This window comes from Borostomias antarcticus, assembly GCF_949987555.1.
Source record: "Borostomias antarcticus genome assembly, chromosome: 4".
NCBI lineage: Eukaryota > Metazoa > Chordata > Actinopteri > Stomiiformes > Stomiidae > Borostomias > Borostomias antarcticus.
Window position 1 is genome coordinate 34,648,315 of NC_140237.1, and position 17,624 is coordinate 34,665,938.

At 52.0% G+C, this 17,624-nt stretch overlaps 1 protein-coding gene across 1 annotated transcript in view; it reads left to right on the forward strand.

The window, feature by feature from the left end:
- The first annotated feature begins 676 nt into the window (after positions 1 to 676).
- The window catches only part of cskl (c-src tyrosine kinase-like), a 36,940-nt gene continuing 19,992 nt past the window's right edge, over positions 677 to 17,624 (forward strand). The window contains 1 exon segment of the mRNA XM_084436860.1: positions 677 to 794. The gene's annotated coding sequence lies outside the window, so the exon portion shown is untranslated.

The following is a 17,624-nucleotide window of genomic DNA, read 5'->3' on the forward strand; positions in this document are numbered from 1 at the left end:
AGATTTAACCCATCTGTAAATTCTTCAGTGCATATCTTTTCTGCCTATGCTCTTCCAACTCCCAGGGGCCTCATTTAGCAATGTGGATACACCCTTTTTCATTTACACCTGATTTTTGTACTTGCTTTTCTCCTTAAATAATGTGATGTATTACAAAATTCCATGGGAAAAAATTGTGTATATATATATCTCACAATATTTCCCATCGAGTTTTGGCATGATACATCACATTATTTGCGGGGAAAAGCAAAGACAAAAATCAGGTGTAAATGAAAAACGGTGTATCCACAATGATAAATGAGGCCCCAGCTCTCTTCAAACAATAGGCTCTGTGCACCAGCACCACTACTTCCTGAAAGTCACTTGGCATCTTTATTTCCTGTCCTATATGATTGGATTAAGTGATTAATCAGGTGTGCGGCACACCCAGCGCACACCTGATTAATCACTTAATCCAATCATATTGGACAGGAAATAAAGAAAGCCAAGTGACTTTCAGGAAGTAGTGGAGCTGGTGCACAGAGCCTATTCCACATGCCTTGTTTGTCCACCAGGTGGTGCTGTTGTCTCTCTAGTCTGCTGTAATACTGTCAGGAAGCGCGCATGCGCACAGCTGCTCGGACTGGAGACCATTTCCTCTTCCAGGCCCAGAGCAGCGAGCTGGGCAGAGAAAGACCTCCGAGATCCTCCCAATCTACCCGGACAAACTGGATGCTCTCAACCACACACATCTCTCCATGGCCTGCCTGGTTAATCTGTGTTAATCTGGTCAAGTTTAACGTGGTATTTTAACGGTGAGTTGCACATTTCACGCCTCTCTACTCCAGCAGGGTTGGCTGGATCTCAACATCTCATTTCTAAAGAAAAGGACAAATAACAACAACAACAACATAACAACATCGACCCGTTTATCTGATAATCACGTCTGATGTTTTCCATGTATCGAGGTTGCTGGGTTAGCATCTTAGCTTAGCACGGCTAGCCAGCCAGTATCTGTATATATCTATATATATATATATATGTATATATATGGGATATTACTGTTGAATTCACAGCAATAATAATATATGAATTGTTTTGAAAGCACAACACAATGAAGCGAGTTGATGCTTGTGAACCTAATTTGTGTGCAACGTTATTTGGATGCGAGAGGAAGCTTCCCTCTAACTACAGACCTGGGACCAGTGACCCACTGAGCAAAGACACGAAGCTTCCCTCTAACTACAGACCTGGGACCAGTGACCCACTGAGCAAAGACACGTCGAAAACACGTCTTTTACATGTCTTTTTCCTCTTTTCCGGACGTCCAAACACATCCAATTAGGAGCCAGAATGAATGTTTATTTTACACGTTCAGATATTGAACCTGTTCTGCACGTCCACAGACGTCTTAGAGGGGTTCAAGCCAGACGTGTGAATATTGAGGGGTCCAGCAGACGAACACACGGGGTTCAGGACCGACGGACGTTATTAAGACCTGATCTGAACGTCTCCCTGACGTTGTGTGTTTGCTGGGGAGTCTGTAGCTAGTCTAGCTAGTTGCATGGTCTGTATAGACCTGTCTATGGGGAGGAGAGCCTAGTCTAGCTAGTTGCATGGTCTGTATAGACCTGTCTATGGGGTGGAGAGTCTGTAGCTAGTCTAGTCTAGTTGCATGGTCTGTATAGACCTGTCTATGGGGTGGAGAGTCTGTAGCTAGTCTAGCTAGTTGCATGGTCTGTATAGACCTGTCTATGGGGAGGTGAGTGTAGCTAGTCTAGCTAGTTGCATGGTCTGTATAGACCTGTCTATGGGGAGGTGAGTGTAGCTAGTCTAGCTAGTTGCATGGTCTGTATAGACCTGTCTATGGGGAGGTGAGTCTGTAGCTAGTCTAGCTAGTTGCATGGTCTGTATAGACCTGTCTATGGAGGGGTGAGTCTATAGCTAGTCTAGCTGGTTGCATGGTCTGTATAGACCTGTCTATGGGGAGGTGAGTCTGTAGCTAGTCTAGTCTAGTCCCATGGTCTGTATAGACCTGTCTATGGGGAGGTGAGTCTGTAGCTAGTCTAGCTGGTTGCATGGTCTGTATAGACCTGTCTGTGGGGAGGTGAGTCTGTAGCTAGTCTAGTCTAGTTGCATGGTCTGTATAGACCTGTCTATGGGGAGGAGAGTCTGTAGCTAGTCTAGCTAGTTGCATGGTCTACCCTGCGATGGCTTAGTGACTTTTGTAATGGTATGCGTGCCGTGTTCGTTGTTTATCTGTTGCTAGATAGATAGCTGTGATGATGTGTTCATTTGTGCGTGCCAGGTCATCTTGTCGCCTGTTGTCAACATAAAGCTAGTGATCAGTGACATAGTTCCCTTGCCCCTGGAAGAAAACAAGGCACTAATGTAGCAAGGTGCTGCATACCATAGCCTGCCGTGGCATGCCTTCAGCTATAATGCATCCCCTTGTGGGTTGATGGTTGGAGGAGCCTGTGACGGAGATTGCCACTGACTCTCCAATGCATTGCTATGGTTATTTGTCATAGACAGTATCTGTTTTACTGTAGTATTACAGTACAGTAGTGGTGGTGTATCAATCAATCAATCAATCAATCAAAGCTTTATTTGTATAGCGCATTTCATACCCAGAGGCAACACAATGCGCTTTACAGAGAACAATGGTGTATGTGTGGGGGTCATCTAAATCTGTGACTTGGGGGAGGGGGCTCCTTCATCTCAATCTGTGACTTGGTGAACAGATTAATGAAGGTGAAGCATGTTCACTAGACTCGACCACAAAACGCCACTCACCGTTCTCCAATCCGCTCTTAATCAATATCTCTCTTGCTCTCTCTCCCCCTCTCTGCGGCATTGATTGATTGACGAGCGGATTGGACCAGTCACTGAACATTGCAGGCTGGAGAGGACTAGAGGTTTCTTTGCTCTCTCCTGTCTTATCTGTCTTATCTGTCTGACAGTCAGTGGATCATGTGTGGACTGGTTGGTTCTACTAGCAAGGTAGCTTAGCCAGGCCCTGAGCTCTGTTTAACCACTAAGCAGGGAGCTAATAGCTGATTACTGTCCACACACTGTCTCTCTCTCTCTCTCTCTCTCTCTCTCTCTCTCTCTCTCTCTCTCTCACTCTCTCACTCTCTCACTCACTCACTCACTCACTCACTCACTCACTCACTCACTCACTCACTCACTCACTCACTCACTCACTCACTCACTCACTCACACACACACACACACACACACACACACACACTATCTCTCTCACACATACACACACACCATACTTACACACACATGCACAAACACACACACACACACACACACAATTTTAAGACAGGCTCAGTCGGAGCCCGTCCATAACCTCTGACATGTACAGTATATTGCCCACCAGCCTCTGTTGTTCTCCTTCCTGAACGCATATCCCAAGTTGCCTCTCCAGCTTCTGCATGCCGGCCGGACACTAGCTGACGGGAAGCTGATAGTAGCTCTGCTGCAGTGTGATCTGTTTTGCACAGGCATGTAACTGTACTCTTCACTCCTGTTTCTTATTTCCTTTTTCTGATGTCTAAACAACCCGTTCAAGCAAGTTGTGTTGTTAGTGGAGTTGTAGTGTGATTTATGGGAATGCTGCAAAGGAGACCGCTTTTTAGTCGCAGGTGCTGCCTTCTGCTATGTTGGTCATTTAGGCTGTAGTAGCGCTGATAAGGTTCAGCGATCCATTCAGCATGGGGATGGGTTTAATTCATTCTACTCAACTTCACAATTGCAAGCCCTTGGTTTTCTCTCAGTACACCACAGCTTTCAATGAGCTTCGTCGCGGTTTAGCATCATATCGCTCACTGTCACTGAGACACACAACCCCAGCACTGTGCTCGATCTCTCCCGCTCTCTCTCCCACTCCCCCCCCTCCCCTCTCTCTCCCACTCAACCCCCCCTCCCCTCTCTCTTCCTCTCTCTCTCTGTCCACAAGAGAGGCGGGATGGCAGGGAGCCACATCCCAGCCCAGCTCTCTCTCTCTCTCTCTCTCTCTCTCTCTCTCTCTCTCTCTCTCTCTCTCCGTTTCCCTCCCATGTCTTGCATCTCTGCTGAGCAGCTGTGGAGGAGCAGTGTTGTTGAGGCTGACAGTCCCCCCCACCCCCCCCCCCGGCCGTCCTGCCACGCCTCCCGGCAGAAAGGGTCCGTTGTGGCACAAACACAGCGGGCGTCCCTCCATCTGGCCGACGGGTGGCCAGGCTTGCTGCTCCTCGAGAGGGTCATGGACCCCTCCTCCCCGCCTGCCGGGCAGCCACAAGGCCCCGTTGAGCGCACTCACGCTCTCCTAGAGGGCCAGAGCCAACGAGAAGCCCCACCGGGAGCCCCATTTGACAGCAATCACACCCAAACTGATTAGAGTGACTTTTCCGCTGGGCTGGGCGTGTGTGTGTGTGTGCGCGCGTGTTTGCGTGTGCGCGTGCATTGAGTCTGTGTGTTAAATTCAGTCTGTGTGTTAAATTATCTTCTAACAGGATGTATGCTTTCATGTGCTAAAAATAGTAGGCTCTGTGGTAGCTGGGGCGGTTTCATGTGAGGAGCATTTCTGGCAGTGTGGTTTCAGTAGCACCCACAGGTGCATAAGAATCACAACACCATCGGCGGTTATGCCTTCGTCAGGGGGATGCTGTGTGTGGGTGGGTGTGTGGGTGGGTGTGCGTGCGCATTGAAGAGGCTAAAAGTATAAATGAGGAGTTAAACCGCCAAGCTCTGACACCTGCAACTGAAACGGCCTTTTAATGAGCCCAGTTATGAGTCTAACCCCCAGAGGTTGTGATGATATAGCTTTAACACCCTGAGGCATTTCACGAATAGAACTACATTGCACATAAATCACAAGAAACTGACATCGCGCTAGAGCTAGCTAGCGGCTGCTTGTGCCGGGGCATCTCTGCAGTTTCTGTCATGTTTAAATAACTACGCACACCTCGCTTTAAAACTCATTCAACGCCCGCGTGGCGTGAAGCATAATCAGGTGGCCGCCGCTGCCTCGTTTAAATGTGGGCCGTTTTGCAAGGCGTCGGTCAGGGGGGCTGTGTGTTTGTGGGAAACTCATTTGAATTAATGAGCAACAGATACATTTCAGACGGCAGAAGGTCACTTCCTCATTCAGTCAGAGCCACGTAGGAGAGCTGAGATCAACAGTCCCGTCACACTGATGGATGGATGGATGGATGGATGGATGGATGGATGGATGGATGGATGGATGGATGGATGGATGGCTGACTGACTGACTGACTGACTGACTGACTGACTGACTGACTGACTGACCGACCGACCGACCGACCGACCGACCGACCCCTTGTTTGTGTCAGAGGCAGTGGCGTCTGGCCACATACGCACAGAGGCCAGGCTTGTCTGGGTCTATAGTCATCTAAGCAGGAAGTGGTGGCAGATGGGGGGTGTGTGCCAGCCTGTCCTCTGGACTGGGGGTCCCTGCTTGCCCCTGTGCCCAACACCTGGCCCGCTGGTGGAGGGCTGGGTACCCGTGGGCCTTATGAGCCCTGAATGGAAAAAGAACTGTGCATTATCTTTATGGTTGTATCACACAGATATGGCCTATAACTGTGCCGTTGTTGTCATCGTCGTCGTTGTCGTCGTTGTTGTTGTTGCTGACCCCTAGTTCGTATTAGGGCGTGGATGAGTCATGGTGAGGATGGGACTTGTCTCGGTGGGGAAGAGGCTTTCATCTGCTGCGTGATGGAGCGCAAGCTGACCTGCTCTGTAGTCATCACATCACACAACACTGAACAACAAACAAACACAGGAATCTACTGTAAATGGTTCCGCAGGAACTTGACTGAAGCAATTAGTATAATAAATGAAAGACTTGAGGATCAGACGTTTTAGGTTACACAAAGCCTTCTTTCAGCCCCTTTGAGATTGTCGGGGCCTTTCTTTCACTTCCTCAAATCAGATATCTTCTCCCCCTCACAGAGTGATTTTCGGGAGAGATCCGGACGGCTTTCTAGGTGACCCCTGAACCCTCCAGACGCAGGACGGTTGGCTCAGGACAGCTGTCTAATCAGGCCCCAGGCTGCCCTCATCTAGGCCCAGTCAGCGGTTTCTCTCCACCGAGCGGAGATTGCATCAGTTACTGGTGAATCAGTGGGTGATTCAGTAGTAGCGCTCCCGTCCTCGCTAGCTCTCGTCCTCGCTAGCTCTCGTCCTCGCTAGCTCTCTCCCGTCCTCGCTAGCTCTCTCCCGTCCTCGCTAGCTCTCGTCCTCGCTAGCTCTCGTCCGCTGAGCTGCCGTTGTGGTTGTCTGGTGGCTCCTTTTTTCTTTTTTTTTGTTGCAAGAAGCTACTTTTAGTTTCTTGAAAGCACACATCTAAAGGGAAAGAGCACTGGATTCTTGGTAGAAGCTACTCCCATGTTCTCGTCAGGGTCTCTGATTCATACATTCTCTCTGGTTGAGAACGCCAACAACAGACGCCGATCTGTGAGTCATGAAATCTGGTGATTCTGTCACTTCTCTTCACGCTCGTCTGTTGGAGCTTCTTCAAGTTTCATTGTTCAACGTCATTTTAAGAGTAGCGAGTGAGTAGCTTCAGGAGACGGGGTTGGTGGAACGGCAGCGAGCGGTCTGGTCTGGTCCGGTGCTTTCTGAGGGGAGGAGGCCAGCTGTGGTCATCTGCTGGACTCTTTCTCTCTCACTCTCTCTCTCTCTCACTCTCTTTCTCTCTCTCTCTCTCTCTGTGTCTCTCTCTCTCTCTCTCTCTCTCTCTCTCTCTCTGTGTCTCTCCCCTCTCTCTCTCTCTCTCTCTCTCTCTCTCTCTCTCTCTCTCTCTCTCTCTGTCTCTCCCCTCTCTCTCATTGACTCGCTCATACTCACTGAAACGTGCAAGTTAGAAATGCACCGCTCTCTCATGCGCGCGCACACACACACACACATTCTCCGTGCTCTCTGTCGAGGCGCGGCTGTCCAGGCCACGGGGTGAAGGGTCAGCATAGCGCCGGGAGGAAACGAGGCCCAGCCGCCTCCAGAGTCTTCACTCTCTGACCAGCTCAATCTGAGCCTCCGGGGAAAGGTAGGGACGGACCGGTCAGATCGCCTTCTCACGCTGACCGGCAGACTCCTGAAACACGTCGGCTGTTGTGTTTATCTTTCTTTAGCCTCATTGTGTGCCGGCTGGGTGGAGCTTTGGTAAATCTGTTCGTTGAGTAGCCTAACATGGTGGTATGTGTAAACCATATACATGCCAAATAAACACATCTTGAATTTTGTGACACTTGCCAGATGTATTTACACAACAACATAACAGATGTGCATACTTTTCATTTAAATGTATTTTAACACTGATTTTTCGCAGCCTTCATTTCCCAGTCCAAACTGTGGGCGTCGTCGTGACAACTGTCAGCAACCACTTTTCACACATCGTTGTTTGTTACCATGGCTACCTCCAAGCTAGCTAACCAACTTAGTGTATCAAATAACGATAGCTGAGGTAAGGACACTGAATCATCCAATAATACTGTAGCATTTCTCTCTTCTCTCTCTCTCTCTCTCTCTCTCTCTCTCTCTCCCCCCCCCCTCCCCCCCCTTAGTCCTAGCTTGCAGGCTTCTCTCTCTCTCTCTCTCTCTCTCTCTCCCCCCCCCTTAGCCCTAGCTTGCAGGCTATCTAACCATAGTCATGCTGCTACTTTTGCTCGGAGCTGTTGTGAATCTCACGTGGACCCCACAGAACCTCACACACCCCACAGAACCTCACACACACTCACACATTGCGCAGCACAGTGTGTGAGGTCTCGTACATCAGTGAACAGAGAGCACTCAGCCCAGGGCTGTTCTCCACAGTCACAACTGCTGCCTCGGCAAATATTTGCTCTGCATTTGCAGAAGTCCTTTGCAAGCCTATCTCATTGTTTCACACACACACACACACACACACACACACACACACACACACACACTAAGCTCACCTTATCTTTAATGTCCTCCATTTTTGCAGGTCGGACAAAATCAGGCCCCTTGACTCACCACGCGCTATTTATCACCTCACTCCTCACACACACACACACACACACACACACACACACACACACACACACCCCGTCATGGAATTCATTCTGCTAACATGAACAATGTGTTCTATTATATCGAATTATTTCCGCTTACATGAACAATGTGTTCTATTATATGGAATTATATATATATATATATCAGGATGAATTATATTATATTGTCTCCATTCCTACTGGTGGTTCTTCCTCCTATCTCTGTGTAGGAAGGTTCTGTCCTGCCCTGTGGCCCTCAACACTAGACCGTGTTCAGTTCACACACACTAGACCGTGTTCAGTTCACACACTAGACCGTGTTCAGTTCACACACACTAGACCGTGTTCAGTTCACACACTAGACCGTGTTCAGTTCACACACACTAGACCGTGTTCAGTTCACACACTAGACCGTGTTCAGTTCACACACTAGACCGTGTTCAGTTCACACACACTAGACCGTGTTCAGTTCACACACACTAGAGCGTGTTCAGTTCACACACTAGACCGTGTTCAGTTCACACACACTAGACCGTGTTCAGTTCACACACTAGACCGTGATCAGTTCATTTCTGAACGTTCCTCACACTACTAGACCCGTGTTCAGGGTCTATCTGATCATTGGGAGGAGCACACGTGTTGGATAACGTGTGATGAAGGCCCTAATGGATGGAGACTTTCATTAGGAGATGATAAACAGCTCGTCATACAGAGTCACTGCTGAGACCAGGACTGAATACCAAGCACACTGGTGTGTGTGTGTGTGTGTGCGTGTGTGTGTATGTGTGTGCGCACGCATGTCTGATGTCTGTGTGTGTGTGTGTGTGCGCGCGCGCGCGCGTGTGTGTGAGATGATTTGATGTGTAGTCTCGGCTGTGAATCTGGGGCATGTAGCCTGGATGGAGAGAGAAACAGATCCTCACTTCAAATAAAACACAGACCTTCTAATCTACACCGTACCTGCGTTCACACACACGTTGGAGTATGACACAGTGGAGGGGGGCTACTGTGTGTGTGTGTGTGCATGTGCGTGTGCGTGTGCGTGCGTGTGTGTGTGTGTGTGACGGCCGCGGGGGGCGGAGCCTCCATTATTCATGTTCAGTGTCGGGAGCAGAAACGCCTGGCACTGCTGCAGTCACCACACACACACACACACACACACACACACACACACACACACACACACACACACACACAGCTAGCCAGCCAGCCAGCCCTAATGCTACACTATCACAGCACTGTCACCTCACGCACGCACACACACACACACACAGAGCTATATACTACCATGACACCACCACCACCTCTCTCTCTCTCGCTCTCTCTCTCTCGCTCTCTCTCTCTCTCTCTCTCTCTCTCTCTCTCTCTCTCTCTCTCTCTCTCTCTCTCTCTCTCCATCCTCCCCCTCTGTCTCTGTCCTGTCCATCTGCTCCCTGTCCCCCCCTAGGTCCAGCCTGGCCGTCACCCCGGTGCTTGGCCTGGTTCAGGTGCTAACGGGCCGGGCTTGGCACGGTCAGCGTTCCCCTGGTGCTAAACGATTCCGTTATCTGACAGCCGGAGCTCAAGTCACCACAGAGGCGCTGTAACCCAGCCTCCCACCGTGACGGATAATGGGATTCTCTGTCTGATCTTCCCCTCTAATCCTCTCCGCCGCTGTCCTCTGCTGTCCTCTCCTCTCTCTCTTCATTCCTCTCTCTCTCACTCACTCACTCACTCCCTCTCTCTCTCTCTCTCTCTCTCTCTCTCTGTTCCTCTCCTTTCCTCTCCTCTCTCCTTTCCCCTCTCCTCTCCTGTCACCTCTCCCTTCCTTTCCTCTCCTCTCATCTCCTCTGTCCTCTCCTGTCCTCTCTCCTCACTGGACCTCTCTCTCTCTCTCTCTCTCTCTCTCTCTATAGACAATTATTCACCCCCCCCTCCACCCTGGGCTCCTGTAGTGCAGATGAAAGTGAATGTGTTGTCTTCCCGGCCAGGCTGGATGCAGGGTAAAAATAGCTGCAGATGAGCAAATTGCCTGCATGTGCTGAGATTGTTGACCTCAGCTCAGAGAGCTTATGTGGCTCCACTGCTAGCACAATAGACTGCCTCTCCCCTCCTCTCTCCGTCTCTCTCTCTCTGTCTCTCTCTCTCTCTCTCTCTGTCTCTCTCTCTCTGTCTCTCTCTCTCTGTCTGTCTCTCTCTGTCGCTCTCTCTCTGTCTGTCTGTCTGTCTCTCTCTCTGTCTCTCTCTCTCTCTGCGTCTCTCTCTCTCTCTCTCTCTGTCTCTCTGTCTCTCTCTCTCTCTCTCTCCGTCTCTCTCTCTGTCTCTCTGTCTCTCTCTCTCTGTCTCTCTGTCTCTCTCTCTCCGTCTCTCTCTCTCCGTCTCTCTCTCTCTGTCGCTCTCTCTCTGTCTCTCTCTCTCTCTCTCTCTTTGTCTCTCTCTCTCTGTCGCTCTCTCTCTGTCTCTCTCTCGCTCTCTCTCTGTCTCTCTCTGTCTGTCTGTCTCTCTGTCGCTCTGTCGCTCTCTCTCTGTCTGTCTCTCTCTCTCTCTCTGTCTCTCTCTCTCAAGTAAAAGCCTGTCTTGAGTTTCGTCTATTCTGCTGGCACAAAACAGATTTGCACAGCTCCGCCCCCTCGCTTCTCTAGGTGTGTGAATTCTGAAGAGGCTCCTCCCCCCACGCATGGCTGCCTGCCTGTCTGTTCTGTCAGGTCGTATTCTGATACACTCTTCCTTCATCATCCCCCAAAGGGGATTCCTGATTCAAGATTCCTTTATTTGTAAGGTGTACAGTCACAGTGAAATGTTGCTGCCGGCTCCAAGATCGTGCACTTTTTGCTTCCCTCTGGAATATGTAGGGGTGGGTCGTATGCCCACCTCCCTTGTTCTCTGTAAAGCGCATTGTGTTGCCTCTGGGTATGAAATGCGCTATACAAATAAAGCTTTGATTGATTGATTGATTGAAGATTATGCTTCATACAGATAAACAATAATACTAAATTACAAATTTACAAGTTTACAAATAAACGCTAACCACACACGACAGGGTTACTGTTAGCTGTCAGCTACACAACTCAGGACATGCTGTCTTTCAGCCTAGCCTGCGGTGGTTGTGTGTAGGTGTACTTGTGTGTGTGTGCGCATGCTTGCATGTGTGTGCAGTGTCTACAGTTTTGGTAGTGTGGTCAAGGCAGGGCCATTTACAGCAGTCTGTCTGCAGCGTCCCTAGCTTCAGGTTCGGGGAGTGCTGACCGTGGTCAGGAGGACCTCTTTAGTTTAGCGACAGACAGGTGTTGCGCCCGGTCTGCCGCCAGCCACGCCCCCTGACATCCCTCCATCCGGGAGAGGAGAGGAGGAACAAACGACAGATGGGCGCCGTCGGTTCTGAGGGACGACGCAAGACGGAGCGAGTCTACAGAGGGAGGGAAAGAGAGTGATGGGTAAGAAAGAGAAGGTGGCAGGAAGCAGATGGGCATTCTGTTTAATGAGCTGGAGGAGAGTCCCCCCCCCCTCCCTCTCTCTCTCCATCTCTCCATCATCTCTTCTCTCTCTCTCTCTCTCTCCCCTTCTCTCTCCCTTCTTCCTGAGAATGATTCTGCGGAGGAGAGTCCCCCCCCGCCTCTCTCTTGTCTCTCCATCTCTCCGTCATCTCTTCTCTCTCTCTCTCTCTCTCTCTCTCTCTCTCCCTCTCCCCTTCTCTCTCCCTTCTCCCTGAGAATGATTCTGCGTTGGAGAGTCTCTCTGGTTCTCAGAAGTACAGAGGAAGTCGGTCCTATCGCTTCCTTCAGAAAGGTTTCCGTCTCACTTTGAGGGTGTGTCTCTGGCACAAAGAATGAGAGTAGAAAGCAGTGCACTGTTTATGAACCCGTGTTGCTCCTGGAGGCGGAGTCCCCATAACGAGACGCTCGGGTGGTCCGCTGCAGAGCACACACCGTTGTTCTCACTGTGTGTGTGTGTGTGCGCGTGTGCGCGTGTGTGTTGAAGACACACACACGTGACCTGTTGTGACCTGTTGAAGGCTAGCCACCGTGTGTCGTGTGTAGTGTCGTGTGTAGTGTCGTGTGTGGACCGTGCCCTGCCCAGGCCCGCACCACCGCCTGGCTCCTTCCCTCCATCACTCAGTCAGTATTTGAGTCTGGGAGCCAGCCTCTATCTCTGGGAGCCAGCCTCTCTCTCAGTCTGGGAGCCAGCCTCTATCTCTGGGAGCCAGCCTCCATCTCAGTCTGGTAGCCAGCCTCTATCTCAGTCTGGGAGCCAGCCTCTATCTCAGTCTGGGAGCCAGCCTCTATCTCAGTCTGGGAGCCAGCCTCTATCTCAGTCTGGGAGCCAGCCTCTATCTCAGTCTGGGAGCCAGCCTCTATCTCAGTCTGGGAGCCAGCCTCTATCTCAGTCTGGGAGCCAGCCTCTATCTCAGTCTGGGAGCCAGCCTCTATCTCAGTCTGGGAGCCAGCCTCTATCTCAGTCTGGGAGCCAGCCTCTATCTCAGTCTGTGAGCCAGCCTCTATCTCAGTCTGGGAGCCAGCCTCTATCTCAGTCTGGGAGCCAGCCTCTATCTCAGTCTGGGAGCCAGCCTCTATCTCAGTCTGGGAGCCAGCCTCTATCTCAGTCTGGGAGCCAGCCTCTATCTCAGGGCACATCGTGTCTCACCGCGCCAGCAAGCGCTAATTGGAGCCCACTTCCTGGTTCCTTCAGCCAGGGGAGCAGACAGAACACAGAGCCTACACACACACACACACACACACCACACACACACACACACACGCACACGCACACGCACACGTACACACACACACACACTCCCCGCTAATACCACCGACAGACACGCTAACGGGGTCATCCTGACTGAGGCGGGGGAGTGTGTGTGTGTGTGTGTGTGTGTGTGTGTGTGTGTGTGTGTGTGTGTGTGTTCTGTCTGTGGGGGTTTTGGGGGTCTGTGGGAAGTTTGTGCGGCGGTGGTCGGTCACCACATGATGTTTCTGTTAGGTGTGGTGTCACCGACGCCATGGTGGCATATTGGACATGTGACCCCTGCTTGGCCGCTCGGTGGACACTCGTGCACTTGTCCTGCTGTCCACGTGCACAGCCACGCCCTGTGTTGTGTTGCTGTGTGTTTGCATAGCTGCAGTTAATAGTGGGTCACATTTCCATATTTCTGTGCTGCCAGTAAACGCCAGCAACACCAGCAACAATACCAACTTTGTGCTGAGCTATACTGACGCAGCGTGTGCACACACACACACACACACACACACACACACCTCTACACACAGACACACACACACACCTCTACACACACACAGACACACACACACCACTACACACACACACACACACCTCTACACACAGACACACACGCACACACCTATACACACACACAGACACACACACACCACTACACACACACCCAGGCACCACGGATACCCCTCACCCCCCACACACACACACACCTCTACACACACACACACACTTAGACCTACACACGCAAATCCCAACCTACACACACACAGACCAACACACCTGTTGCAACAAGCATGCTTCCAAACTCATCCACGCACATGTCAGTGTTTCATCAGTTGACCAGAGAGCCCACCCACCCCCCCCTCTGGTTCAAGTGTGCTCTCAGCCCCCGGCACGCACGCCACAGCCAGCCTATGGGGAGAGGAACGCCTACGGCAAGACCCCCTTTCAATCTGCTGGCAGCCGGAGTGCTGTACAGCCAGGCAGGGGCTTACGTGCGGTTGTTGGTGAAAAGAAACGGGACTTACTAGTCACCCGCCCCCCCCCTCCACGACTAGCAGTCGCCATGCATGCAGAGTCAGACTTAACAGGAAATCAGTGAGAAATTTGGAGCGGGACCGGTATTGTGTACTTCTAAGACGGGATATGGCCTAATGTCCTTCTGCCCTCTTGGATAATAGTTGAAAGTTGAGTTGTGTCAGCTACTGGTGAGAGAAGAACAAAATGGTGGCCTGACCAGCATGGTGAGGGTTAGTGAGGCTGGAGTGTTCCTGGACTGAGGGCTCTCTGGGTGGCCTTCCTTCTGGGTGCAGCTCAGATTCCAGCTCCTCTGTTCCCCTGACGTGTGGTGGTGGAGATCTAGCCTAGTCCACTCCTTAGCCTGCAGTCAGGCAGTCAGCCAGTCAGCCAGTCAGTCAGTCAGTCAGTCAGCCAGTCAGTAGCTAGACCAAGTCCAGCGCCTGTATTTATCGATTGTTCCTAGGCTTATGAGTGCTGATCTAGGATCAGGTCCAAGCCTCGCTATCGAAAGCGATTCAACAACTCATCCTGGATTAGCACTCCCACTCTGAGATGCTTGCTAGACGGACAGCAGCAGACCCTGGGCCAGCTTAGCAGCAGATGCAGACACAGTGGTCTCCAGGTAGGAGTTAAAAAGTAGTACTGTACTAACTGTAGTAGCTCCAGGTGGGAGTTGGAGGGTAGTAGTATTCCCCAGGTGGGAGTTAGAGGTTAGTAGTAGGACCCAGGTGGGAGTTGGAGGGTAGTAGTAGCTCCAGGTGGGAGTTGGAGGGTAGTAGTATTCCCCAGGTGGGAGTTAGAGGTTTGTAGTAGGACCCAGGTGGGAGTTGAAGGGTAGTAGTAGTCCCCTGTAGGAGTTGGAGGGTAGTAGTAGTCCCCAGGTGGGAGTTGGAGGGTAGTAGTAGTCCCCTGTGGGAGTTGGAGGGTAGTAGTAGTCCCCAGGTGGGAGTTGGAGGGTAGTAGTAGTCCCCAGGTGGGAGTTGGAGGGTAGTAGTAGTCCCCTGTAGGAGTTGGAGGGTAGTAGTAGTCCCCAGGTGGGAGTTGGAGGGTAGTAGTAGTCCCCTGTGGGAGTTGGAGGGTAGTAGTAGTCCCCAGGTGGGAGTTGGAGGGTAGTAGTAGTCCCCTGTAGGAGTTAGAGGTTAGTAGTAGTCCCCTGTGGGAGTTGGAGGGTAGTAGTAGTCCCCAGGTGGGAGTTGGAGGGTAGTAGTAGTCCCCAGGTGGGAGTTGGAGGGTAGTAGTAGTCCCCTGTAGGAGTTAGAGGTTAGTAGTAGTCCCCTGTGGGAGTTGGAGGGTAGTAGTAGTCCCCAGGTGGGAGTTGGAGGGTAGTTGTAGTCCCCAGGTGGGAGTTGGAGGGTAGTAGTAGCTCCAGGTGGGAGTTGGAGGGTAGTAGTAGTCCCCAGGTGGGAGTTGGAGGGTAGTAGTAGCTCCAGGTGGTAGTTGGAGGGTAGTAGTAGCTCCAGGTGGGAGTTGGAGGTTAGTTGTAGTCCCCAGGTGGGAGTTGGAGGGTAGTAGTAGCTCCAGGTGGGAGTTGGAGGGTAGTAGTAGTCCCCAGGTGGGAGTTGGAGGGTAGTAGTAGTCCCCAGGTGGGAGTTGGAGGGTAGTAGTAGCTCCAGGTGGGAGTTGGAGGGTAGTAGTAGTCCCCAGGTGGGAGTTGGAGGGTAGTAGTAGTCCCCAGGTGGGAGTTGGAGGGTAGTAGTAGCTCCAGGTGGGAGTTGGAGGGTAGTAGTAGCTCCAGGTGGGAGTTTGAGGGTAGTCCCTGCACAGACACAGTCCAGGGATGGTGTAGCTGCTTTTCTGCAGAGCGAACTAGCTGTCAGAGCCAGGAGAGGCTTGTGGGATGTTTATCGGAGGAGGTTTTAGGTGCGTTTTCCTGAGCAGTCAAAGCAGTGTGATGACGAGGCGACCGGTCCAATCAGGCTGGGGTGCTGGCGCAAAAACACTGCGTACGGCAGGCCTAGCCCTGGTCTGCTCGACCAGTGAATACTGCGCACCAGTCTGGTGCCGCAGCGCTCACACCCGCCTCATCGACCCGCCTATCAACGAAGCCTTGCGCATTGTGACAGGATGCCTGCGTGTCACTCCTGTGGACAACCATCCCATCCTCGCAGGCATCCAGCCCGCTGGCTTCCGCCGCACAGGAACCACAGCACGCCTCGCCTGCCGGGCCGTGGAGCTTAACCACCTGCTCCACGACAGGCTCACTGCAACAGCGGAGCCTCCCCGGCGTCTCAAGTCGAGACCCCCTTTTTTGCAGCACGGGATCTCCTGCAGCAAAGCAGAGATCTTAACATCAGCGAGGCAGAGTGGGCGGATTACACCTGGTGTGCGGAGTGGGAGGCGAACACCTCCAGACTCCGTGATTTCATCCCGGCCGCCGGTCCTTACCCAGACCGGCGTGGGTGAGGCTTAACCGCCTCCGGACCAGCGTCGGACGCTTCCGCTCAACGATGACGAGGACGGTGTCCTGTGCGGCGCTTAGGAACAAACTGCAGACCATGTCATCCAGGACTGTCCGACATACGGAATGCGTGGCCTGACGGTTTTGGATGACGAAACGGTGACATGGCTCCTAGAGGTGTGCCCGGATATATAGCCCGGGTGACCCCTCACCCAAAGGATAGCCCCTCGGCCCCGAGTCTGGGGAGGAGAGGAGAACACAACACCTCACCTGCACGATGAAGAAGTGTGATGATGAACTGGTTAGATAAGGCTACATCTTGTGTGTGTGTGTGTGCGTGCGTGCGGATGGATGGATGGTGGGGGGGGGGGGGGGGATGTGGATGGTCTGTTGCCGTGTTTGTGTGTGTGTGTGTGTGTGCGCGCGTGTGTGTCTGCACGCACGCCTAATTACTGTCATTTAGCAGATCGTAGGAGGAAGAGGGGCCGCTCGCCATCAGCTGCTACATCACTACTGGCTGTTACATCACCCTGCGGGTTGCCATGGCAGCCACAGCTCACTAGCAGGCCTCCAGCTAAGGCAGAGAGGGCGCGGGGGGGGGGGGGGAGGGGTTGAGTGGAAAATGAAGATAATTATATTCAGAGTATAGTGTGTATGCATGCGTGTTCTCTCAGGTGAGCTGACTAACCTGTAAGCTGCTGTGCGTGTGCGTGTGTGTGTGTGTGTGTGTGTGTGTGTGTGTCGGGCAGAGCAGTGTGGTCATTCTGATTCTGTGAGCTGCAGCTGCTTGACCTTGGTTCAAACCCTGAGTTTTTATTTTCTTTGTCCCCTCTGGTCTCATGTGGCTTCATACCAGCCTCTCCAGCACCTCATCACCCAATAGGCTACTGCCACCTCACACACACAACTCTGACACTGCGAGAAATATGAGAGCATTAGACATAGCTCAATTATTATTAATCATTATAATCGCTCCGAGGAATTAGCTCTGAGAGGAACCGAGGAGGGGGATGGTTCTCAGCTCGGCTCTCAGTTCTTCATCGGTTTGGCGGGCAGGTCAGTGACCCGGCGCTCTCTGGATGTGAGCGGCGGTCGGGGCTTTTTCCGGCAGAAAGTGGCGGAGGAGTGAGGCGAGGCGGAGGGCGGCTCCCTATTCGGCCGCGTCGTTTTTGCACGCGCATCATCTGCGGCCCCGTCTGCAATTAGCCCGCTTCCTGTTTTGACACAGGATATCGAGCCCCCTGGCTGAAAGGCCATCGATAGACCCCTGGCTGGCTCCCGACTCAGCAGTGCTGAAACCCTATCCTCTCTGAAGAGCTGTATCCGCGACCGTCTTCCCGTGGCTCAGAGCAGTCGTCTCTGTTTACAGCTCACGGCTACACAATATGGACGCCGAGACACCATGGATTCAGGCCCTGTTCAGAAGAGGGAGGACTGGGAGGAGACAGACTAGATGAGGTGTCATAATAATATGCAGGACGCTCAATATT